Genomic DNA, 27,893 nt, shown 5'->3' on the forward strand with positions numbered 1-27,893 from the left:
ACCACTACACCCCCATATACTACACCTGTAATATATGACATCACTACACCCCCATATACTACACCTGTAATATACTACACCCCCCATACTACACCCCCCATACACTACACCTGTAATATACAACATCCCTACACCCCCATAAAGTACACCTGTAATATACTACATCACTACATCCCCATACACTGCACCTGTAATATACTACACCACTACACCCCCATAGACTAAACTTGTAATATACTACACCACTACACCCCCATAAACTACACCTGTAATATACTACACCACTACACCCCCCATACTACACCCCCCATACACTACACCTGTAATATACTACATCCCTACACCCCTATAAAGTACACCTGTAATATACTGCACCACTACACCCCTCACATACTACACCTGTAATATACTACACCTCCCATATTCTACACCTGTAATATACTACACCACTATACCCCCATATACTACACCTGTATTATACTACATCACTACACCCCCATATGCTACACCTGTAATATACTACACCACTACACCCCCATATACTACACCTGTAATATACTACACCACTACACCCCCATATACTACACCTGTAATATACTACACCTCTCATATACTACACCTGTAATATGTTATACCACTATACCCCCATATACTACACCTGTAATATACAACATCACTATACCCCCCATATGCTACACCTGTAATATACTACACCACTACACCTCCATATACTACACCTGTAATATACTACACCACTATACCCCCATATACTACACCTGTAATATACTACACCACTACACCCCTCATATACTACACCTGTAATATACTACACCCCCACATACTACACCTGTAATATACTACACCACTACACCCCCATATACTACACCTGTAATATACGACATCACTACACCCCCATATACTACACCTGTAATATACTACACCACTACTCCCCCCAAATACTACACCTGTAATATAATACATCACTACACCCCCATATACTACACCTGTAATATACTACACAACTAAACCCCCCATATACTACACCTGTAATATACTACACCTCCCATATACTACACCTGTAATATACTACACCACTAAACCCCCCATATACTACACCTGTAATATACTACACCACTAAACCCCCATATACTACACCTGTAATATACTACACCACTACACCCCACACATACTACACCTGTAATATACTACACCACTACACCCCCATATACTACACCTGTAATATTCTTCACTCCCATACACTACACCTGTAATATACTACACCACTACACCCCCATATACTACACCTGTAATATACTACACCTCCATTATACTACACCTGTAATATCTTACACCACTATACCCCCATATGCTACACCTGTAATATACTACACCACTACACCTCCATATGCTACACCTGTAATATACTACACCTCCATTATACTACACCTGTAATATACTACACCATTTTACCCCCATATACTACACCTGTAATATATTACACCACTACTCCCCCCAAATACTACACCTGTAATATAATACATCACTACACCCCCATATACTACACGTGTAATATACTACACAACTAAACCCCCCATATACTACACCTGTAATATACTACACCTCCCATATACTACACCTGTAATATACTACACCACTAAACCCCCCATATACTACACCTGTAATATATTACACCCCCCATATACTACACCTGTAATATACACCTCCCATATACTACACCTGTAATATACTACACCACTACACCCCACACATACTACACCTGTAATATACTACACCACTACACCCCCATATACTACACCTGTAATATTCTTCACTCCCATACACTACACCTGTAATATACTACACCACTACACCCCCATATACTACACCTGTAATATACTACACCTCCATTATACTACACCTGTAATATCTTACACCACTATACCCCCATATGCTACACCTGTAATATACTACACCACTACACCCCTCATATACTACACCTGTAATATACTACATCCCCATACACTGCACCTGTAATATACTACACCACTACACCCTTATATACTACACCTGTAATATACGACATCACTACACCCCCATATACTACACCTGTAATATACTACACCACTACACCCCCCATACTACACCCCGCATACACTACACCTGTAATATACTACATCCCTACACCCCCATAAAGTACACCTGTAATATACTACATCACTACATCCCCATACACTGCACCTGTAATATACTACACCACTACACCCCCATAGACTAAACCTGTAATATACTACACCACTACACCCCCATATACTACACCTGTAATATACTACACCACTACACCCCCCATACTACACCCCCCATACACTACACCTGTAATATACTACATCCCTACACCCCCCACATACTACACCTGTAATATACTACACCTCCCATATTCTACACCTGTAATATACTACACCACTATACCCCCATATACTACACCTGTAAGATACTACACCCCCATATACTACACCTGTAATATACTACACCACTACACCCCCCATACTACAACCCCCATACACTACACCTGTAATATACTACATCACTACACCCCCATATACTACACCTGTAATATACTACACCACTACACCCCCCATATACTACACCTGTAATATACTACATCACTACACCCCATATACTACACCTGTAATATACTACACCTGTAATATACTACACCACTACACCCCCCATATGCTACACCTGTAATATACTACACCACTACACCCCCATATACTACACCTGTAATATACTACACCAATACACCTTCCATATACTACACCTGGAATATACTACACCCCCATATACTACACCTGTAATATACTACATCACTACACCCCCATATACTACACCTGTAATAAACTACACCACTGAACCACCATATACTACACCTGTAATAAACTACATCACTACATCCCCTATATACACCTGTAATATACTATATAACTACACCCTCATATACACCTGTAATATACTACACCACTACACCCTCATATACTACACCTGTAATATACTACACCTCCCATATACACCTGTAATATACTACACAACTATACCACCATATACTACACCTGTAATATACTACATCACTACACTACCCATAAACTACACCTGTAATAAACTACCCCACTACACCCCACATATACTACACCTGTAATATATATCACTACACCCCAATATACTACACCTGTAATAAACTACACCCCCATATACTACACCGGTAATATACTACATCACTACACCCTCCAATATACTACACCTGTAATAAACTACACCCCCATATACTACACCGGTAATATAGTACATCACTACACCCCCCCATATACTACACCTGTAATATACTACATCCCTACACTCCCATATACTCCACCATATATATATTACACCACTACACCCCTATATACTACACCTGTAATATACTACATCACTACACTCCTATATGCTACACCTGTAATATTCTCCATCACTGCACCCTCATATACTACAACTGTAATATACTAAATAACTACACCCCCCATCTACTACACCTGTAATATACTACATCACTACACCCCCATTTACTACAGCACTCTACAGTCAAAAAGTTTGGGCACCCCTATTAATGGTAACCTTTTTTCTTCATAACAATTTGGGTTTTTGCTATTTCAGTTTCATATATCTAATAACTGATGGACTCAGTAATATTTCTGGATTGAAATGAGGTTTATTGTATTAACAGAAAATGTGCAATCCGCATTTAAACAAAATTTGACCGGTGCAAAAGTATGGACACCTCAACATAAAAGTGACATTAATATTTTGTAGGTCCTCCTTTTGCAGAAATCACAGCCTCTAGTCGCTTCCTGTAGCTTTTAATGAGTTCCTGGATCCTGGATGAAGGTAGATTTGACCATTCCTGTTTACAAAACAATTCCAGTTCAGGTAAGTTTGATGGTCGCCGAGCATGGACAGCCACTTCAAATCATCTCACAGATTTTCAATGATATTCAGGTCTGGGGACTGGGATGGCCATTCCAGAACATTGTAATTGTTCCTCTGCATGAATGCCTGAGTAGATTTGGAGCAGTGTTTTGGATCATTGTCTTGCTGAAATATCCATCGCCTGCGTAACTTCAAGTTCGTCACTGATTCTTGCACATTATTGTCAAGAATCTGCTGATACTGAGTTGAATCCATGCGACCCTCAACTTTAACAAGATTCCTGGTGCTGGCATTGGCCACACAGCCCAAAAGCATGATGGAACCTCCACCAAATTTTACTGTGGGTAGCAAGTGCTTTTCTTGCAATGCCGTGTTTTTTTGCCTCCATGCATAATGCCTTTTTGTATGACCAAACAACTCAATCTTTGTTTCATCAGTCCACGGGACCTTCCAAAATGTAACTGGCTTGTCCAAATGTGCTTTTGCATACCTCAGGCAACTCTGTTTGTGGCGTGCTTGCAGAAACGGCTTCTTTCGCATCACTCTCCCATACAGCTTCTCCTTGTGCAACGTGCGCTGTATTGTTGACCGATGCACAGTGACACCATCTGCAGCAAGATGATGCTGCAGGTCTTTGGAGGTGGTCTGTGGATTGTCCTTGATTGTTCTCACCATTCTTCGTCTCTGCCTTTCTGATATTTTTCTTGGCCTGCCACTTCTGGGCTTAACAAGAACTGTACCTGTGTTCTTCTATTTCCTTACTATGTTCCTCACAGTGGAAACTGACAGTTTAAATCTCTGAGACAACTTTTTGTATCCTTCCCCTGAACAACTATTTTGAATAATCTTTGTTTTCAGATCATTTGAGAGTTGTTTTGAGGAGCCCATGATGCCACTCTTCATAGGAGATTCAAATAGGAGAACAACTTGCAAGTGGCCACCTTAATCACCTTTTCTCATGATTGGTTACACCTGCCTATGAAGTTCAAAGCTCAATGAGGTTACAAAACCAATTTAGTGCTTTAGTAAGTCAGTAAAAAGTAGTTAGGAGTGTTCAAATCAAGAAATTGATAAGGGTGCCCATACTTTTGCAACGGTCAAATTTTGTTTAAATGCGGATTGCACATTTTCTGTTAGTACAATAAACCTCATTTCAATCCAGAAATATTACTCAGTCCATCAGTTATTACATATATGAAGCTGAAATAGCAAAAACCCAAATTGTTATAAAGAAAAAAGGTTAACATTAATAGGGGTGCCCAAACTTTTTCATATGACTGTATATAACACCTGTAATAAAACTACATCACTATACCTCATGTACACCACTATAAACTACACCACTATATACACAACACCATATACTACACCTGTAAAACTACACCACTACACCCCCATATACATCACTACACCCACAATATTACTCACCACTTCATCACCCCCCTTCCCCCCATTGTCCCCTCCTCAGCTTATTAGTCACTGCTTACTTCTCCCTTCCTATTGTCCCCGTCCTCAGGCAGCTCCCTACGTGCCCCCCGCTGAGCTGCTCATTCTGTTGTACGGGTCCTGGCTGCGCCGCTAATGTTCTCCGAGGGCTCCCCGCCGCTATTTCTCTCCATGAAGGCCAATGCTGTGCCGCTTCTTACCCTGCCCAGTGGGAATTTTTGAAATGACACACGCCGCGCAGTAGCGACATCAGAGCGCGCGCGTGTGTCACAAAGAAAGTGCCGGCAGGGAACAGAGGAGAGATTCCTGTGTTCCGCTGCCTACACTGTGAGGAGCTGCGCAAATCGCTCGCTGCCCGGCACGCAGCAGCCCGACTCCTCTGCATCGGCTGAAGTTGAGCGGGCCGGTAACAGACAGTCGGTGCCCAGATCTGCACTAGTGGATGAAGTGTGCTGAGCTTTGTAGTTCTGCTCCCCCTGCCTCTCCCTCCAGCTTACAGTCCTGGATGGAGGATGCTGAGCCTTGCAGCTCTGCAGCTGCTGTCTGCTCTCCTGCATACACTAGTGAATGAAGAATGCTGAGCCTTGTAGTTCTGCTACCCCTGCCTCTCCCTCCAGCTTACAGTCCTGGATGGAGGATGCTGAGCCTTGTATTTCTGCAGCTGTCTGCTCTCCTGCATACACTAGTGGAGAATGAAGAACATATTAAAAAAGGAAATTACATCAGACCTTTTTTTTTTCTCAACAATCTTTAAAAACGCATAAAAACGCAGTGAGCAAAAATGTAGCAAAACGCAGCCAAAAATACACAAAAACGCATTTTTTATGCGTTTTTTAAGATGCTGCATTTTTGTGCGTTTTTTGTGGGAAACAACGCACAAAAATGCAGCGTCAAAAAAACGCAGTGTGTGAACTTACCCTAAACGTTTCTATGACTATAAGCGCAGCTATAAACGCAAGGGATGGTTAGTACAATCACGTGTAGAGGAAGAGGATTCCTTGTGTTGGTAAACACAGAAGAGTGGATCCTCCCGGTACCGCCACCCCTGCTTCCACCTATAGTCCGGTACCATGTCCAGACAGGAGGTGGAAGCAGCTGCGAAATCAAAAGTCAAGAGTAGAAAAAAATATATCATATTAACTTTTCTGCAGACTACCGGGACACGCCCGATGGCTGCAGGGCCTGGCGGTGATCAGCTGATGCGGTCACCTAACGGCATCAGCTGATCGTATAGGTCCAGCGGTGAGGCCGGCTTTTTACCGCCCGGCCGGCTTAAACTATCAGCTGATGCAGTCAGGTGACCGCATCAGCTGATTATCACCAGGTCCTGCAAGGATCGGATGGGAGTCTGCACAGAAGTGTGTAGTTTTTTTTCTACTGATGCATCAGCTGATTGTATAAACGGCTGATGTGTCATGTGATTCAGGTCCTTGAACACCTGCCACATCATCTGATCGCTTTGCCTTTCAGCAAACCGATCAGATGATATTAGATCCGGATTGGACGGCATGGGACCCTTGACCCAGGATTACTGAGAAGGGGGGAGGTTCTTTATTTCAATAAAGATGGAGTCACTAATTGTGTTGTGTTTTATTTCTAATAAAAATATTTTTCTGTGCGTTGTTTTTTTATCTTTACTAGAAATTCATGGTGGCCATGTCTAATATTGGCGTGACACCATGAATTTTGGGCTTAGGGCCATCTGAGGATACAAAGCTGGTATTAACCCCTTTATTACCCAGCAAGCCACCACCATCACGGCCGCTGGATTAGCCGGATAAAGTGCCTTGAAAAGGCGCTAAGAAACATTTCCAGGGGTGGCTGTGGGCTGCTGAAAATCTCAGCTCCCACTGCCTGGATTTACCTGACTGGCTATCAAAATACAGCGGGAGCCCACGCATTTTTTTTTAACTATTTTTTTAAATAAAAAAAAATTAATGGGCTTCCCTGTATTTTGATTGCCAGCCAAGGTAACGCCAGGCAAATGGGGGTGGACACCCGTAGCTGTCTGCTTTATCAGCGCTGAGAATCAAAAATACCGCGGAGCGCTACATCATTTTTTTTAATCATTTATTTTTACAGTGCTGTGATGTCAGGCAATCAAAATACAGGGAAGCCCTTTTTTTTGTTTAGTTATTTAAATAAATTATTAAAAAAAAAACTACGTGGGCTCCCGCTGCATTTTTTGTATTGGTAGCTAAGGGTAATCCAAGCAGCTACTGGCTGCTAACCCTCACTGCTTGGTGTTACCTTCACTGGCAATGGAAAATCCCAAAAAATAAATAAATAAATGGCGTGGGCTTCGCCATATTTTTGTATGCTAGCCAGGTACAGCAGGCAGGTACGGCTGCCCCCAACCCCCAGCTGCCTATTTGTACCCGGCTGGGAACTAAAAATATAGGGAAGCCCTTTTTTTAATTATTTCATGAATTTCATGAAATAATTAAAAAAAAACGACATGGGCTTCGCCCCATTTTTGTGTCCAGCCAGGTACAACTAGGCAGCTGGGAATTGGAATCCCAGCACAGGTTGGCCCAAGCTTTCTGGGCCCTACCGCTGCGAATTGCAGTCCACAGTGGCCCCAGAAAATGGCGCTTTCATAGAAGCGCCATCTTCTGGCACTGTATCCAACTCTTCTAGCGGCCCTGATGCCGGGTGGCTCGCTGGGTAATAAGGTATTAATACTAGCTTTAATATACTAGCTAGTATTAAGCCAGAGATTCTTAATGTCAAGCAAGTTTGACCCGGCCATTAAGAATCTCCAATAAAGGGTTAAAAAAAGACACCACACAGAGAAAAAATACTTTAATAGAAATAAATACCCAGACACACTTAGAGACTCCATGTTTATTACTCCCTCTCTCCCCTCCACGATCCTGGTCTTCTGTCTTCTTTCTCCTTCAACCCATGCAGCTCTGCTACATCAGACAGCACTGCATGGGAGGAAGAACGCTGCTCCCCCGTAAAGTCTAATCCCTCAGTGAGTGAGCAGAGGCTGCGGGTTGTAACCGGTGACATCACCGCTGCCACCGTTGCAATAGTAACTTGACAGGCGGGTTACTATAGTAATGGTGATTTCCGATCACCTTATTACCGGTGCCGCTATTCACCGGCTGTGGCATCCAGTCCCTGCATGTGGGCTGACTCTGCCCGAGTGTCTCGCCGGTACTCGCTGAGTATACTGAGTACGGATATGCTCGGGCGAGCACTGCATACTGTCGACATGCACTGACAGGACCTATAATGACGTCATAGCCATGAAACTCATCTGTAGACTATGAGATAATACACACGTGACTGGTCACATGCTATGACATCACGGAAAGGTCCTATCATCAGTGTTGGTTACCTGGAGGACACAGCGATGATCAGAAGGAGAAGCGGCGGGAGACAGAGTCTGCAGGGTGCATCTCTGGACCTGTAAGTGTAATGGCAATGTTTATTAACTGTATGTGTATATGAATAATGAGTTTGTATGTGTTTGTGTTTGCCTGCCATTGTTTTCAATGGGGTTCGAAGGTGTTCGTCGAATGTTCGTCGAACGTTCGATGAACCCACCCGCCGTTCGACGAACCGAACTCAAACACTAGGGGGGTGGCTCATCTCTATTCTCAGGTTTAGGATATATCCGATTATTAAGTTCTTTTTTTACTTCAAACCAAAGTCCTCAGGGTCTTCCAGGCAGCGAGTTCAGATTGTTATCTCTATGTTGTGTGGTGACCCCTGTGGTCACAGATAACACACAAACACCCCCACCCCCATTAGACAGGGACACCAGCCAAACATAAAACCCTTGTTGCCTCCCTCCAATGTCTGATGTCCACACCAGGTGGGGCGGAGCCAAGTGGTTGGCCTCACCCACCAAGGAGTTCACAGGCCTGGAGGCGGGAAAAGTAACAGTTTAGTCCAGGAGGTGGAAGTGAGAGGAGTAAACACTTGGGTGTCTGGGTTGTGGCCCAGGCACTGACAGCAAGATTGGCAGACGGTGGTGGCTGTCTGCAGGTGTGGTGAAGCAAGGCGGAACCATAGGACCGGAGTCGGGCGTTGGCCCGCCGGTACCGACCGGGGAGCGAAGTGAAGCCAGCATACACAGGCAGGGTCATCGGACCCCGACCAGGCTTGAAGCCGCCGACAATCATCAAATCCGAATGTAACCGGAACTTCAGGGGTTTCCCAACAGCCAAAGACCCGATAGAAGGCAACCGCCCACACCGTGAGGGCATACAGCTACCGCCTAAGGCTAGAGACCCAAGGGCCAGCGCAGTTTAAATGAATGACATTAATCAACCGTGATCTTCATCTGATTGTCTACCTGATTATTCCGGCCGTTGCCGGCAAGTTGTCCCCGGAGGGACTTTCTGTGTTTGTACCACCTGCATGAGAGACTACTCATGGACATGGCCGAGAACTGGCAGGCCACCCACGAACTGGTGGGAATGTAAATAATTTTATGGGATGGAAACCGTTACCGCCTCCGGAGAGGCAGATTGGAGGAAGGGCCCGCAGCAGAGCAGGCTGGGGCCCGGCCACCACCAGGACCGGTGGCCATCCTCCGGGGGTCAGGGGTCCCCCAAGGACGGGGGGTCCCCTGAAGTGACAGCCGGGTGCGAGTAACCGTACCCGTTCCCGCTCAGGCAGCCTGAACCTGTACTGCGGTCAAGGGTGCTGCCCACTTCTTAGGGGCAGCATCAGGGCTAGGTTGCTTGGGCGGGAGAGCGGAAGACATCGGTCCGTCCGTCAGTATTAAAAATGTTTTTGTTTATATGTGCAACGTTTGAAGTGTCCTCACAAAAATGCTTGTGTGATCAAAATGTTTACATGTTATTTATATTTTTACAGCTTTTGAAAAAAAAAAAAACAGTGATGGACGGGCAGCCCGCAGACGGTCTGCATTTCACCAAGGGGGAATGTGGCGCCCTGGCCTAGCCAGGTCATCACAGATAACACACAAACGGCCCCACCCCCATTAGACAGGGACACCAGCCAAGCACAAAACCCTTGTTGCCTCCCTCCAGTGTCTGATGTTCACACCAGGTGGGGCGGAGCAAAGCGGTTGGCCCCACCCACCGAGGAGTTCACAGGCCTGGAGGCGGGAAAAGTAACAGTTTAGTCCAGGAGGTGGAAGTGAGAGGAGTAAACACTTGGGTGTCTGGGTTGTGGCCCAGGCACTGACAGCAAGGTTGGCAGACGGTGGTGGCTGTCTGCAGGAGTAATGAAGCAACGCGGATTAGTAGGACCAGGGTCGGGCGTTGGCCCGCCGGTACCGACCGGGGAGCGAAGTGAAGCCAGCACACACAGGCAGGGCCATCGGACCCCGACCAGGCTTGAAGCCGCCGACAATCGTCAAATCCGAATGTGACCAGAACCCCAGGGGTTTCCTAACAGCCAAAGACCCGATAGACGGCAACCGCCCACACCGTGAGGGTATACAGCTACAACCTAAGGCTAGAGACCCAAGGGCCAGCGCGTGCGGGCAAACAGGCTCCTCCGGTATCCATCTGGGAGCAGACTACCGTTGGGGATCCATAGTAGTCAAACGAGAACATTAAGGTGCATGGAAAGACAGACGCCATCACCTGTCCGGGGAGAGACACTGCAGCCGGCTGCGGGACCCGTCCATCCAGCTGTTTGGTTTACCGAGGACTTTGTGCATCTCTTACTGAGTGAGTACACCCGTGCCATCCGGCACCGCGCCGCGCTGTCCCTGCGACCCTGCACCTCACCATCCCTGCCTCCCCGTCACATCATCGGGCCCTGGGACCACCGACCCCTACCCACGGAGGGGGGAAAACAACATCCCAGCTGCTCCCTACCATCGCTCCCGGGATCCCCGTCACCAGCAACGGTGGTGCCCATCTTCACCACGACCCGTGGGTGGCGTCACAGACTAAATCCATTAAACCAACCACCCCTTTCACTCACGGGCGAGGAGCGCCGCTCGAGTCCCCGGATCCGGCCCACCGCTCGAGCCACCGAGCAGCAGCCGCTGCAGCGCCGGACCCGAGTGTTAGCGAGAGCGCAGCAGCAGCAGCGTCCTCCCCGCCCGCGTCAGAAGCCCCGCCTCCAGGTGAAGGAGGTGCCGGAGAAAACCAAGGGGGGCGGGAAAAAAATGTCTGCGCCTGACGGGGCTGTCGGAGTGTCACCGGTCGTGGTCGCGGTGGCGCCTGGAGATGGTAATATGGCAGCCCTCGCTCCAGCCGCAGACGCGGGGGGGGATGCAGGTACGGCGATCGCCCAGGTAATGCTGATCTCCCTGCCCTATGTGTCCGGTGCTACCTGGCTGCCGCAATACGATGGGAAGCCTGATGCTTTGCAGGCATTCCGGAAAAAGATTAGCCCGGTTCTTGATCTGTATGCCATGACCGGCAGACAGCAGGCGGCGGTAGTGCTAGGGCAGCTGACCGGCGCGGCTGAGCAGGAGATGGAAACCTGGACCGATGCGGACTGGGCCTCAGTGACTGCCATTTTTGAGAAACTCCAAACCACTTTCGAGACCCGCACCGAAGCTGAATTGCGGATGCAGTTTTACCAATGCCGACAGCGACCTGCAGATAACATAAGAGACTATGCCTTGCGCCTGCAGACTGCCCTCCGTACGCTAAAATGAGTGGACACCATTAACAATGTGGACAGCATTAAGATGCTAGTGGAACAATTGCTGCAGGGGCTAGGGTCCACGGAGGACCGCAAGCAGCTGCGGCTGTGGGCCCTGGAACATCCCGATCTGTACTTTACCGTATTGAAGGAGCGGGCCATCAAGGCCCTGCAGGCCCCAAACCCTGACACCCCTGATGTAACCCCATGGCCGTCCGAAACCGCTCCTGTCTCGGTAGCACCTCCCCTCTTGGCTCTACCGGCCCCTGCAGCGCCCGGTGGACTGATGGAGGAGTTGGCCGCACAAGTCCGCATGGATGGAGACCTCACCCGGATCCTCGCCGCACTCCAGCTTCCGACGAGAGTCAAGCCCCTGGAGAAGATCCAGCTCGCCGACAGCCCGGAGGATGTCCCCTGGATGCAGCGGAAAAAGACCAACGACCAGCGGTATGGACCCCCTACCTGTTACAGGTGCTGCAAGCCTGGTCACTACTCCCAGCGATGCCCGTTAAACGAGCAACCCCTGGGGCCAAGGGCCAATCCTCTCCTCAGGAGTAGAACCCCTAACGGCCCTATTGATTGGCGAGACCGGTACGTTGGAGGCCGCCCTATCATCCGCCTGGCGGTGGACGGCGTCCCCGACCATGGCTCTATTGGAGACCAGGATCACAGGTAACCACTATGCCGTATACTTTGTACCAGGAGTATTGGGATGATAGTGAACTTGCCCCCCGATGACAGCCTGACCATTATTGCGGGCCAATGGGCTCCCTATGACACAGGTGGGCTTTTAAGGAAGTGACCCTGACTGTGGGACCGTACCGAGTTAAAACACCAAGGGATGATTGTGGTGCTGAATGAAATCCAGTGACCGTAAACCCCAAAAGTAATTTTAGGGGACTAATGTGATTGAGCATTGTATGGGGGAAGTGCTTAGTCCTGTTGCAACAGTTTGTCCGCCACTGCAGGAGGAGGCCGACAGAGGGCAGTGCAGCGTGAGATCCAGGCCCTCCTGCATAGGCAGCAAGTTAACTTGACGAGTGGAGAGATTGGTGGAGTGCGGGTGATGGACGTGGCCCCTTTGGTGGTGCCCACCAAGGAGCGAGATGATGATTTGGTGCAGGGCAGCAGTAGGCCCACAAGGGCGCGATTACCCAGCGATGGTGGAACCCACGCCTTCAGAACACTGGCCCATGGTGATGGCGGCCAGATGGGTGATTGACGTCAAAAAAGGGGAGAGTGGCCTGTGAGAGTGCTGAAATTGTGGGGAGGAAGAAGTTAGGCTTCGCCGTTACGCTACCATTGCCAAGCTGCTCACCATATATCCCCCACGCCATTCACGAAGCCACCCCCTCCTACCTCTGCACCCCCCACCAATAGCGGCACACACCCCCCGAACAACTAGAGGAGTGGTGTCAGGAATTACATGTAGGCACTGAAGCTACACCTACGCATCACAAAGAGGGGGTATACAGGGTAGTACAGGAGTATGAGCAGGTTTTCAGCAAAACACCCGCTAGGACTTCGGGAGGATTAGAGGGGTGCAACATCATATCCCCACGGGCATCTATCCACCCACCAAGGAAAGGTATAGGCCAATCCCCACCAGCCACACTATCAATGCGCTAAGGACATGTTGAGGAACATGAAGGAGGCAGGGGTCATCAGGGATAGTTATAGTCCCCTGGGCAGCCCCACTGGTACTGGTGGAAGAAGAAGGATGGCACCATGAGAAATGTGTGTGGATTACCGGAAAATCAATCAAATAACGCATAAAGATGCCAATCCTCTCCCCCATATTGAAGAGTCGCTGGCTGCGCTGTAGACTGCTAAATATTTCTCTACCCTCGACCTTATCAGCGGATACATGCAGGTGGCGGTTGCACCAGAAGATCGTGAGAAGACTGTATTTGCCACCCCTATGGGACTCTGCGAGTTCAAAAGCATGCCGTTTGGGCTGTGCAATGCCCCTGGGACCTTCCAACGGCTTATGGAATGCTGCCTGGGACATCTTAATTTCTAAACTGGTCTTACTGTATCTGGATGATGTGATTGTGTATTCCCAGACGTACGAGGCTCACTTGGAGCACCTGGCAGAAGTGTTTCGCGTCCCCTTGCTAAGTATGGGATGAAGCTGAAAACCCTCCAAGTGCCATCTGCTGATGCCTAAGGTGCAGTACCTCGGACACGTGGTGAGTGCAGAAGGTGTCGCCCCCGATCCTGAGAAGATTACCTCTATCCAGGACTGGCCACGGGCCGACCACAGTGAGGGAGGTGAGGCAGTTCCTTGGGCCTGGTAGGGCTATTTTACTGCCGCTTCATCAAGGGGTACACAGGTATACCTACACCCCTGACCATCGTAGACCACTACTCGCGGTTCATGGTGGGTTGTTCCAGTTAAAGATCTGGACAGGCCGTACCGCAGTTAGAGCATTCTCCAGGCCTACTTCTGTCGACCGCATGGGTACCCGGAGAGGGGCTCATGGATTGGGGTCCGGCCTTTGAAGTAGAAAGTGTTCCAGGAGTTTTTGCCAGTTGTATGGGTGCAAGAAAATCAGGACCACACCATACCATGCCCAAACCAATCGGATGTGTGAAAAGATGAATCACCTGGTCCCTGGGTCCTCCTCAAGACACTACTGTTGGAAGAATGAAACCTGTGGCCGGAGAAGTTGTTTGACCTGGTAGAACATGTACAACAACATTCCCTGTGGTTCTACCAAGTGTACACCCGCGTATCTGATGAGAGCCTGACCGGGTCGGCCTGCCGGTGGACCTGGAAATGGGCCTGGGACACTCCAGAGGCTCTTCCCTCCACTGCAAACTGCGATACCAAGCGGCAGGCGCAGTACTGACGGATCCAGGAATATGTGGTAAAGAATCTGCGTCAGAGCTGAGAAAAACAAGAGCAGCGCTTCAACAGATGGGGCCCCAGCTGTTCCCTTTGAGCCTGGAGATGTAGTACTAAAACGGAAGAGAAGAACCCATAAGCTTGATGATCAGTGGGAAAGAACCCCATATGTCATACAGCCCCACTGGATGGGAGAATGAGAAGACTTATCTGATTAGTCCACGACCAGGGGAGAACCACGGCTACAGTTTTCCAGGGACCACCTGAAGAGATGCCCCACACCCCTTACGATTGGCAAATGAAGTCCCCAGTCCTCATACCGAACGGGGAAAAAGAAAGAGGTGATCCACACAGTGATGGGCGACTTCCCAGTAGACTGGGCCTATTGCAGAACAGTGCGGTGATTATTCCGCTGATAATGTTCCCACAACCCGTGGAAGAAGTGGAAACTGAAAAAAACTGCCAGTGAACCGCTTGAACCAGTGCCCAGGAATGCACCTATACCAAGCCCCCGTAGGTCTTTACCTGCCATACCCAACAGACGGGAAGAGGAACCAGTTGTCCCCCTTTGTTCCAGTGCCCCCCAATGGACGTCATTGGGCCAAGAAGGGTCCCACACACCCCAAACCTAGGTAGGGCCCCGCTTAGGTATAGGGAAAACTGCCATCTAGGGGTGCTGTATGTTGATTGTGTGGATATCTGAATGAATGAGCACTAATTATCCGAGACTGTCACCTGATTGAGAAGAAAACAGTTGTCCCCGTTGGGACCTACAGTGTGGTAGCCCATTGGCTATGAAAGAGTCTGGCCCCCGTTGGGACCTTAAGTTTACATGCTTTCCGTAAAAGCCCATGCCCACATGAGAAAACTACTCATGAACACGGCAAAGAAACTAGCAGGCCACCCACGAACTTGTGGGCTAGTAAATAATTCTGGGCTGGAGTCCCGTTAAACCACCTCCGAAGAGGCAGGTTGGAGGGAGGACCTGCAGCAGAGCAGGTCCGGGGTCAGGGGTCCCCCTGGACGTGGGACCCCCTGAATGGACAGCCGGGTGCGAGAATACCGTACCCGTTCCCGCTTGGACAACCTGAATCAGGTTCTGTTTTTCCGGACTGGGGAAAATGGGTGCTGCCCCCCTTCTTAGGGGCAGCATCAAGGTTTTAGGTTTGTTTGGGTGCGGAAGAAATGGGACCCGTCTGTGTTATTAAAAGTGTTCTTTTATTGATGTTTACAACGTTTTAAGTAAACAATGCCTCCCGTCAGGGAAGATTTAACAAAAAATGCATTGCACTGTTTTTCTTTGTTATATATCTTTTACAGAAATAAAAACCGGTGATGGATGGGGCAGCCCGCGGACAGTCTGCATTTTTACCAAGGGGAATGGTGACAGGGGTCACAGAATAACATCACATACACACACACACACCCTCCCCCGGTCAGGAACACCAGTCTAACAAAACCCTTGTTGCCTCCTTTCCAGGGTCTGATGTTCCACACCAGGTGTGGCGGAGCCAGGCGTTTGGCCCCACCCACCGAGAAGTTCACAGGCCTGGAGGCGGGAAAAAGTAGTGAGCGAAGAGCAGTCAAGTTGAGTTGAGTGGAGTTGAGTTAAGTTGAGGAGTTTGAAGTGGAGAGGTGGAAGCAAGAGGAAAGACTGTGTGGTGTCTGGGTCGGAGCCCAGGCACAATCAGCAAGGTCAGCAGACGGTGGTGGCCGTCTGCAGGAGTTGGTGGAGGTCTGCGGAACCATAGGGACCGGGGTCGGGCGGTGGCCCGCCGGTACCGAAAACGGGGAGCAGATTAAAAGCCAAGCACCAAGGCAGGGTACTTCAGACCTCGACTAGGCCTCGAAAGCCGCCGTAAAGGTCAAATTCTCTGATTTGCGGTCTGGACCTCAGGGGTTTCATTCCCAACCAAGTCCCGTCAGAAGGCAACAGCCCAACCCATCCGGATAAGAGACACCGCCAACGGCCAGAGATCCCAAGGGCCAGCGCTTGCGGGCAAAATGGGCCTCTCCCGACACGTACAAGCCGGGGAGCGGACTACCCGTGGAAATCCATAGGGGTAGGGAAACGACAGCCACCATCAAACCCGTCTGGGGAGAGTGAAGACACCCGCAGCCGACTGCGGGCCCGTCCATCCAGCCCGTTTGGTTTACCAGAGACTCTGTTCTTGTCTACATGAGGGAGTACAACTAGTGCCATCCGGCAACAGCGCTGCACCGTAAAGCTGCCCCCGTGGTCCCACACTGCCTCCCCACATCAGCACCTGCACCTACTCCTCCTCACTATCCCCCCCAACCGGGGCCCCGGGGACAACCCGCCTCTACTCATGGAGGGGGCCAACACCTTCGCTGCTCTCCGCCATCGCTTTCCGGGATCCCCCGTCACCAGCAGCGGTGGTGCCCACCATCACCACAAACCCGTGGGTGGCGTCACAACCGACATCCCACCAACCAAACCTTCCCTCCCCTTTCACTCATGGGCGAGGAGGCGCTGCTCGAGCTCCCAGGTCCGGCAACGTGCTTGAGCCACCGAGGAGCAGAAAGCACCGGACCCGAGCGCCAGCGAACCCCTCAGGCGAGCGGCGTTTCCCGACCCCTCCGCCCGCGACACACAATTTAAGGACTCAGCAGATGAATGAGAGTTTGCTCACATTTTCGGTTGTGCAAGGTTGGGGGGGGAGAGGGCAGAGGGAAGGAGGCGCACGATTTTTCACGTCTCCGCCACCAAACACAGCAAGGGACTTGGTCCCTCCTGGATGCACAAGGACACATGAGCGCCTTCTTGCTGGACTACCTACAACATGACCCTCGGATTGTACGAATTCAAAGTAATCCAGAATACTGGGTTGCCACACTGTTAGATCCCCGGTACAACACAAAAATTTTGCAAAATAATTCCGTCCATAGAAAGGGACGCAAGTATGCAGGAGTATCAGCAGAAGGTGGTACGCAATCTTAGATCTGCTTTTCCACTAAACACCAGTGCTCCACAGAGTGAATCTCAACGCTTTGTCAGGGATAGGAGGAAATGGTCTTTTACTTGTCCACATCTGAGGGGACCGAGGGGCTGGCTGCTGTGCTGAGACGGCGTTGAGTAGGGTGTCCCTGCAGAGTTGCAAATTTGGTCATATACAAAAATGAGTGGAAAAAAGGACAGATGCTGGTGGAAAGGGGAACAGGTGTGTTTGGAAAGGGGAAAAAAAGTTTTGTGGTCCGTGGGTTTGGTAGTTAAGCAACAGTAACATTTGCTGAAGAAACACCATCTGTTACAGGGGGACTGGCAGATTTGGATAAGGTGGTATAATGAAACTAATAGTAGCCTGAACCGAGTTAGACGACACTAGGATCTGGAGACTGGGAGCCCTGTTAGCGTCACAGGGTCCACACGCCCACCCAGCCCAGGAACACCCTGTTAACAACACAGGGGCCATTGGGTACACTGTCCGTGTGCGTAGGGGCCACACCTGTGGACAGCAGGCGCATCAGCAGCAGGAGCCCAGTTAATGCCACTGGGCTGCACAAGCAGGACTGGCAGGACAGGAGCTGGTCTTAACCGTTCTACGTTACCAACTGTGGTGGCGGCCTGCACTGACGCCCTATCCCTGCCTACCTCTGGCCTAAAGCCGCAATGGGTTCAACACATGGAGGTGTGCTCTTTCTGAGCATAATAGAAGACTGCGTACCTCCTTGTTGGCTCCAGCCCGTTTTATAACTTAGGTCCGCCCCAAACCAGGGTGGACCACAAGGCACCTCCTGGAGACAAAAGCATAGTGACCTGTCATTAGTGGCATAACCAGCGGCCTATTCGGAACCGCAACTTCAATGATGACCTCATGGCAGCCACGACCCAACACCTCACCAGTCATTGTCTGACCAACAATAATGAGGTGACAAGTCATAGGGGCGGGCCTCTGCAAGCCAGTCCGGAGTGGCCTGGCCACATCATCAGGACACCTGATGCCCTGTGGTCTATATGGGCCTGCCACGTCAGAGGCAGGGCCAAAGTGTTCATTACCGGACCTAGCCTCTGATGCAGTAAGTGCCTGAGCATGCTTAGTAGCATGAACAACAGTCTTAGAAAAAAGGCTATCAGCTTCAGCATGCTGTCTAGGCACAACACAGGACTTAGGGGTACTTTGCACGTTGCGACATCGCTACTGCTATATCGCTGGGGTCAAATTGAAAGTGATGCACATCCGGCGCCGGTAACAACATGGCAACGTGTAAAGCATAGATTCGCCGATAAACGATCGCAAAAGCATCGTAAATCGGTGATCTGTGTAGCGTCAGTCATTTTCATAATGTCTTTACGATGTTGTTCCTCGTTCCTGCGGCAGCACACATCGCTGTGTGTGAAGCCACAGGAGCGAAGAACATCTCCTTACCTGCCTCCACTGGCTTTACGGAAGGGAGAAGGTGGGCGGGATGTTTACGTCCCGCTCATCTCCGCCCCTCCGCTTCTATTGGCCGTCTGCCGTGTGACGTCGCTGTGATGCTGCACGACCTGCCCCCTTAGGAAGGAGGTGGGTCTCCGGCCAGAGCGCCGTTGCAGGGCAGTTAAGTGCATGTTAAGCTGCCGTAGCAATAATGTTCGCTACGGCAGCTATCACAAGATATCGCATGAGCGATGGGGTGGGTACTAACGCGTTCAGCATCGCTAGCATCGGCTAGAGAAGTCACAGCGTGCAAAGTACCCCTTAGACACGGCATGGAGTCCAAGTACCTGTGCAAAGAGGCTTTTCGCACTAAGTGTGGGAGCATTCGCTGTAGCCCGAACTGAAGACTTAGCCTCAGGAATGGCATAGTCAGGCTAAGCATACTCACTAAGCTAAACACTGGACTAAGGCGGGCTTTGCGACATCGCAAGCCGATGCTGCGATGTCGCACGCGATAGTCCCCGCCCCCCGTCGCAGCTGCGATATCCTTATGATAAGCTGCCGTAGCAAACATTATCGCTATGACAGCTTCACATGGACTCACCTGTCCTGCGACCGTCACTCTGGCCGACGACCCGCCTCCTTATTAAGGGGGCGGGTCGTGCGGCGTCACTGCGACGTCACACTGCAGGCGGCCAATAGGAGCGGAGGGGCGGAGGGGCCCACCTCCTTCCTTCCGCATATCCTACAGAAGCCGCGGTGATGCCGGTAGGAGATGTTCCTCGCTCATGCGGCTTCACACACAGCGATGTGTGCTGCCGCAGGAGCGAGGAACAACATCGGACCGTCGTGTCAGCGTAATTATGGATTACGCCGACGCTGCACCGATGATACGATTACGAGGATTTTGCGCTCAATAATCGTATCATCTAGGCTTTACACACTACGATGTGGCATGTGATGCCGGACGTGCGTCACTTTCAATTTGACCACACCGACATCGCACCTGCGATGTCGTAGTGTTGAAAGCCTGCATTAGGCTGCTGGCAGGGTAGATCGGCACACGCATGCACACTAGCTGCCTCTCCACACTAAGACTAAAACGTGGAGGAGAAAGCAGCCAGCTGGGCAACCCGAGGCACAGCCCAAAATGGCAGCTGACGACTGGGCGCAACTGGAACCGCAGCAGGCTGCTTGCGTTTACGGTGGCACCGATTCGTAACAACAAATAACAGCCAAAATAACAGGTGTACTTCTTCCCGTGAATAATCTGATATGATCCTTTTTTCATGGACATGACCATCGCTAACAAATCTAGATGAGGCACCAAAACAGCAGCTGCTTCAATGGATCTCAAGTGCGCCATAAAGTGGCCTCTCCTCCACCTCAAGTTCAAGATCCCAAATACTCCATTCCTCTGTGGTGTCAACCCAATCGCACTTGGTTCATCCCAGCTCTCAAGTTTCCACCAGCCCTGCTGAGTATGGGGTAACAAAGATGGTTGAGTCTGCAGAGCTTTTCAGTCACAATATAGCCTGTGAATCAGAGGTCTGCTCCAAAGCTGCAGTGAGTACAGACCAGGAAATGGTTCTTCTTCTTCTTATTATTATTTATTTATAGAACACTATTGCTTCCATGGTGCTGTACATGAGAAGGAGGTTACATACACAATATATATATACAAGTAACAATAGACAGACTGGTAGAGAGGGAAGAGGGCCCAGCCCTTGTGGGATTACATTGTAAAGTATTTTGGGGAGGAGACAGTAGGGGGGGTGTAGGCATACCTCCCAACTTTTAAAGAAGGAAAAGAGGGACAAATTTTAGGCCACGCCCCCTAACCACACCCATTTCACAGTCACGCCCATATCCACTCCCCATCCACACCCATTCAGCATGGACACACAGGCGGCCGGCGGGCCTCCAGCATGGACACGCAGGCAGCCGGCGGGCCTCCAGCATGGACACGCAGGCAGCCGGTGGGCCTCCAGCATGGACACGCAGGCAGCCGGCGGGCCTCCAGCATGGACACGCAGGCAGCCGGCGGGCCTCCAGCACGGAGACGCAGGCAGCCACAGTGAGGCGGCCGGTCGCCCGCACAGTGAGGCGGCCGGTCGCCTTCACAGACAGGCGGCCGGCTGCCCGGACAGACAGGCGGCGGGGGGCGCCCACACAGACAGGCATCGGGGGCGATCGCACAGACAGGCGGCGGGGGGCGCCCGCACAGATAGGCGGCGGGGGGCGCCCACACAGACAGGCGGCGGGCCGCCCGCACAGACAAGCGGCAGGCCGCCCGCACAGACAGGCGGCGGGCCGCCCGCACAGAGAAGCGGCAGGCCGCCCGCACAGACAGGCGGCCGGCCGCACGCACAGAGAAGCGGCCGGCTGCACGCACAGACAGGCGGCCGGCCGCACGCACAGAGAAGCGGCCGGCCGCCCGCACAATGAGGCGGCCGGCCGCCCGCACAGACAGGCGGCCGGCCGCATGCACAGAGAAGCGGCCGGCCGCACGCACAGACAGGCGGCCGGCCGCACGCACAGAGAAGCGGCCGGCCGCACGCACAGACAGGCGGCCGGCCGCCTGCACAGACAGGCGGCCGGCCGCCCGAACAGACAGGAGGCCGGCCGCACGCACAGACAGGCGGCCGGCCGCACGCACAGAGAAGCGGCCGGCCGCACGCACAGAGAAGCGGCCGGCCGCACGCACAGAGAAGCGGCCGGCCGCACGCACAGACAGGTGGCCGGCCGCACACACAGAGAAGCGGCCGGCCGCTCGCACAGACAGGCGGCCGGCCGCACGCACAGACAGGCGGCCGGCCGCCCGCACAGACAGGAGGCCGGCCGCACGCACAGACAGGCGGCCGGCCGCACACACAGAGAAGCGGCCGGCCGCTTGCACAGAAAGGCGGCCGGCCGCACGCACAGACAGGCGGCCGGCCGCCCGCACAGACAGGAGGCCGGCCGCACGCACAGAGAAGCGGCCGGCCGCACGCACAGACAGGCGGCCGGCCGCACACACAGAGAAGCGGCCGGCCGCACGCACAGACAGGCGGCCAGCCGCACGCACAGACAGGCGGCCGTCCACCCGAACAGAGAGGCGGCCGGCCGCACGCACAGAGAAGCAGCCGGCCGCACGCACAGACAGGCGGCCGGCCGCACGCACAGACAGTCGGCCGTCCGCCCGAACAGAGAGGCGGCCGGCCGCACGCACAGAGAAGCGGCCGGCCCCCCGCACAATGAGGCGGCCGGCCGCCCGCACAGACAGGCGGACGGCCGCTTGCACAGACAGGCGGCCGGCCGCACGCACAGACAGTCGGCCGTCCGCCCGAACAGAGAGGCGGCCGGCCGCACGCACAGAGAAGCGGCCGGCCCCCCGCACAATGAGGCGGCCGGCCGCCCGCACAGACAGGCGGACGGCCGCTTGCACAGACAGGCGGCCGGCCGCACAAACAGACAGTCGGCCGTCAGCCCGAACAGAGAGGCAGCCGGCCGCACGCACAGAGAAGCGGCCGGCCGCACGCACAGACAGTCGGCCGGCCGCCCGCACAGACAGGCGTCCGGCCGCACGCACAGACAGGCGTCCGGCCGCACGCACAGACAGGCGGCCGGCCGCACGCACAGAGAAGCGGCCGTCCGCACGCACAGACAGGTGGCCGACCGCACGCACAGAGAAGCGGCCGGCCGCACGCACAGAGAAGTGGCCGGTCGCACGCACAGACAGTCGGCCGGCCGCCCGCACAGACAGGCGGCCGGCCGCCCGCACAGACAGGCGGCCGGCCGCACGCACAGACAGGCGGCCGGCCACCCGAACAGAGAGGCGGCCGGCCGCACGCACAGAGAAGCGGCCGGCCGCACGCACAGACAGTCGGCCGGCCGCACGCACAGACAGGCGGCCGGCCGCACGCACAGACAGGCGGCCATCCGCCCGAACAGAGAGGCGGCCAGCCGCCCGCACAGACAGGCGGCCGGCCGCACGCACAATGAGGCGGCCGTCCGCCCGAACAGAGAGGCGGCCGGCCGCCCGCACAATGAGGCGGCCGGCTACCCGCACAGACAGGCGGCCGGCCGCACGCACAGACAGTCGGCCGTCCGCCCGAACAGAGAGGCGGCCGGCCGCACGCACAGAGAAGCGGCCGGCCCCCCGCACAATGAGGCGGCCGGCCGCCCGCACAGACAGGCGGACGGCCGCTTGCACAGACAGGCGGCCGGCCGCACGCACAGACAGTCGGCCGTCCGCCCGAACAGAGAGGCGGCCGGCCGCACGCACAGAGAAGCGGCCGGCCCCCCGCACAATGAGGCGGCCGGCCGCCCGCACAGACAGGCGGACGGCCGCTTGCACAGACAGGCGGCCGGCCGCACACACAGACAGTCGGCCGTCCGCCCGAACAGAGAGGCAGCCGGCCGCACGCACAGAGAAGCGGCCGGCCGCACGCACAGACAGTCGGCCGGCCGCCCGCACAGACAGGCGGCCGGCCGCACACACAGACAGTCGGCCGTCAGCCCGAACAGAGAGGCAGCCGGCCGCACGCACAGAGAAGCGGCCGGCCGCACGCACAGACAGTCGGCCGGCCGCCCGCACAGACAGGCGTCCGGCCGCACGCACAGACAGGCGTCCGGCCGCACGCACAGACAGGCGGCCGGCCGCACGCACAGAGAAGCGGCCGTCCGCACGCACAGACAGGTGGCCGGCCGCACGCACAGAGAAGCGGCCGGCCGCACGCACAGACAGGCGGCCGGCCGCACGCACAGAGAAGCGGCCGGCCGCACGCACAGACAGGCGGCCGGCCGCCCGCACAGACAGGCAGCCGTCCGCCCGAACAGAGAGGCGGCCGGCCGCACGCACAGAGAAGTGGCCGGCCGCACGCACAGACAGTCGGCCGGCCGCCCGCACAGACAGGCGGCCGGCCGCCCGCACAGACAGGCGGCCGGCCGCACGCACAGACAGGCGGCCGGCCACCCGAACAGAGAGGCGGCCGGCCGCACGCACAGAGAAGCGGCCGGCCGCACGCACAGACAGTCGGCCGGCCGCACGCACAGACAGGCGGCCGGCCGCACGCACAGACAGGCGGCCATCCGCCCGAACAGAGAGGCGGCCGGCCGCCCGCACAATGAGGCGGCCAGCCGCCCGCACAGACAGGCGGCCGGCCGCACGCACAATGAGGCGGCCGTCCGCCCGAACAGAGAGGCGGCCGGCCGCCCGCACAATGAGGCGGCCGGCTACCCGCACAGACAGGCGGCCGGCCGCACGCACAGACAGTCGGCCGTCCGCCCGAACAGAGAGGCGGCCGGCCGCACGCACAGAGAAGCGGCCGGCCCCCCGCACAATGAGGCGGCCGGCCGCCCGCACAGACAGGCGGACGGCCGCTTGCACAGACAGGCGGCCGGCCGCACACACAGACAGTCGGCCGTCCGCCCGAACAGAGAGGCAGCCGGCCGCACGCACAGAGAAGCGGCCGGCCGCACGCACAGACAGTCGGCCGGCCGCCCGCACAGACAGGCGGCCGGCCGCCCGCACAGACAGGCGTCCGGCCGCACGCACAGACAGGCGTCCGGCCGCACGCACAGACAGGCGGCCGGCCACACGCACAGAGAAGCGGCCGGCCGCACGCACAGACAGGTGGCCGGCCGCACGCACAGAGAAGCGGCCGGCCGCACGCACAGACAGGCGGCCGGCCGCACGCACAGAGAAGCGGCCGGCCGCACGCACAGACAGGCGGCCGGCCGCACGCACAGACAGGCGGCCGTCCGCCCAAACAGAGAGGCGGCCGGCCACACGCACAGAGAAGCGGCCGGCCGCACGCACAGACAGGCGGCCGGCCGCACGCACAGACAGTCGGCCGTCCGCCCGAACAGAGAGGCGGCCGGCCGCACGCACAGAGAAGTGGCCGGCCGCACGCACAGACAGTCGGCCGGCCGCCCGCACAGCGGGGCGGCCGGCCGCCCGCACAGACAGGCGGCCGGCCGCACGCACAGACAGGCGGCCGGCCGCACGCACAGACAGGCGGCCATCCGCCCGAACAGAGAGGCGGCCGGCCGCCCGCACAATGAGGCGGCCAGCCGCCCGCACAGACAGGCGGCCGGCCGCACGCACAATGAGGCGGCCGTCCGCCCGAACAGAGAGGCGGCCGGCCGCACGCACAGAGAAGTGGCCGGCCGCACGCACAGACAGTCGGCCGGCCGCCCGCACAGCGGGGCGGCCGGCCGCCCGCACAGACAGGCGGCCGGCCGCACGCACAGACAGGCGGCCGGCCGCACGCACAGACAGGCGGCCGGCCGCACGCACAGACAGGCGGCCATCCGCCCGAACAGAGAGGCGGCCGGCCGCCCGCACAATGAGGCGGCCGGCCGCCCGCACAGACAGGCGGCCGGCCGCACGCACAGAGAGGCGGTCGTCCGCCCGCAGAGACAGGCGGCCGGCCGACTGCACAGAGAGGCTCCGGCCGGGGGTGGGGGGGAGGGAGGGAAATCAGCGCTGGGGAGATTCAGTTTACATACCAGCAGCAGCACAGCGCTCCTCTCTGTTATGCCACGTCTACTAGGATAGTAAGAGGGAAAAGCAGTGAGGCGGGGAGAGAGTGGGTGGGCGGAGCCCGGGAGACGGCCGTCCCGCCCGTGGCAACGGGAGAAACAATGTAAAGCGTGAAAGTCCCGCTGTATCCGGGACGGTTGGGAGGTATGGTGTAGGTTGGGCAGCAGCTACGCACGGTGGTGGGGTCTTTGAAGGTTATAGTCATTTCTGAACAGATGAGTTTTCAGGTTCCGTTTGAAGCTTGCGGGTGTAGCAGATAATCTGACATGTTGAGGCAGCGAGTTCCAGGAGACAGGGGAAATGATCTGCACAGATGGCCAGAAGCTTTGTGAGTTGGATCCAGGCCCCGATGAAGAAGGTGCTGAGCATAATGTATACCCTCATTTCCAGACGGTACATCATCCTGGTGGAGAAAATTGGGAACATGATGAGAAGACTCAGATACCTGATTGTAACGACAACTTTGCTATTCGGTCAGGGAAGGAAGAGGTTGTCACGGAGGACTCAGGACGAGGGGAAGGAAAACACACGGGGTGATGATGAGGTTGGAAACCCCACTTACTGTCAAACCAAAGTCAGCCAGTCGATGAGGTCAGCAGAGGAGGTGGAGGAGGATGCTACTGACGACGGGTTTACGTTGTGTCTTCCTGGACAGAGACAAAGTGCTGGAAGCACGTCAACAACTGAATCCTCGGCCACAACTCTGCCTCTAAGCATAAGTCATGTTGGCTATGCAAGTCGCATGGGCTTTAAGCCTTGCCTAGCCTGGGACTTTTTGGACATAGCAAAGGATCACCCAAGTCATGTAATCTGTAACAATCTCTAAGTAGAAGGCAAAAACTCACAACTTTGAGTAGTTCCTCCATGAAGTGTCACATGGATATTAATTGATAGCGTGAGGATGTATTGCTCAGCTTTAGCCACTGTCAATGCAACATGCTTATTTGCCATTCATTGCATGCATTGTTGCAGACTACACACAAGGGGCTGCTGTTTTTTTGCATCTACCTTTGTCTGTTTGGTCACTATAGCAATAGCAAAACGGTCTTCGGGTGTGGACTTGGAGATGATGTCTGTGAACAGAAGGAAAAGCTAAAGGTGTGTGTTACAGCAAGGAGCAACCGCGGAAACACTTTGTTGAATTGTGAGGGCAGTCATGTTGGAGTTTGGTGAGGAGGACCATAACGCCAGTGAGCAGCATCCTCTGCCACAGACCAACATTCTTCCGGTGCTGTCTATACTGTTTACCATGAGAGGAGCGTAAAGTCTGTATTTATGGCAACTGGACATCACAGTACCCGGGTACGGTAAGCTGTGCCCAGACAGTAATGCGTGCACGCAACACTTTGTTTTATTAGCAAAACACATATCTGTTCTGGGTAGGCCGACTATATAGACAATAAGACTTGCTGCCTCTGCACTGTCAAATTGTCACATACAGTTTATATCATAGAGAAACAGCGACACATGTTTGCATTGACTGTTGCGTTTCAAGATTTCCATGACTGTGCTGCAGAGCTGTGTGGTTTCCATTCACACTGTTATCATCTGCCTTATCTGTGAGGCTTCAGCTAACAAGGGTATTCGGGGGGGCAATGTGTTTTGTCTATGTTTAGGTAGATAACTTTAAAGCTCTTGTGATCCGCCACTGGTAAGTCGTGTTCGCACACACACACACACACACACACACACACACACAAAAGCACACACACACAATTACTGCTGCTACGCAGAGGGATTAGAAGGTAGTAGGCAACTGAAGATATTGTTCTATTATTTAAATTTTATGCATGGTTCTTATTGTTTGTTTTGGGAAAGTTAAACAATCATTTATCAACCCAACTGCCTAGAGTCCTTTTCCTGTTGCGTGGTTTTGCTGCATACTGGGGAGCCCACCAAATACAAGACGTAAAATGAAGCATAAGTCGCAATGGGAATTTCACTGTGCTACAATGCGGCCTAGCGGGGCTGTGCAACCACCGCCTGCCCCATCAAGTGCATCTGCGTGATCTTCATCCTCTGTGACTGTGGAGACAGCAGTCACACATGCTTTTTCACACTGAACTTCCACCCCGTTACCCGTACGCGGGAGTGTTATTGGCAGGTCGTCACTTGTTTTGGAAGTGGAAACAGATGG

Source organism: Anomaloglossus baeobatrachus, chromosome 1 (genome assembly GCF_048569485.1).
Source record: "Anomaloglossus baeobatrachus isolate aAnoBae1 chromosome 1, aAnoBae1.hap1, whole genome shotgun sequence".
NCBI classification, from domain to species: domain Eukaryota; kingdom Metazoa; phylum Chordata; class Amphibia; order Anura; family Aromobatidae; genus Anomaloglossus; species Anomaloglossus baeobatrachus.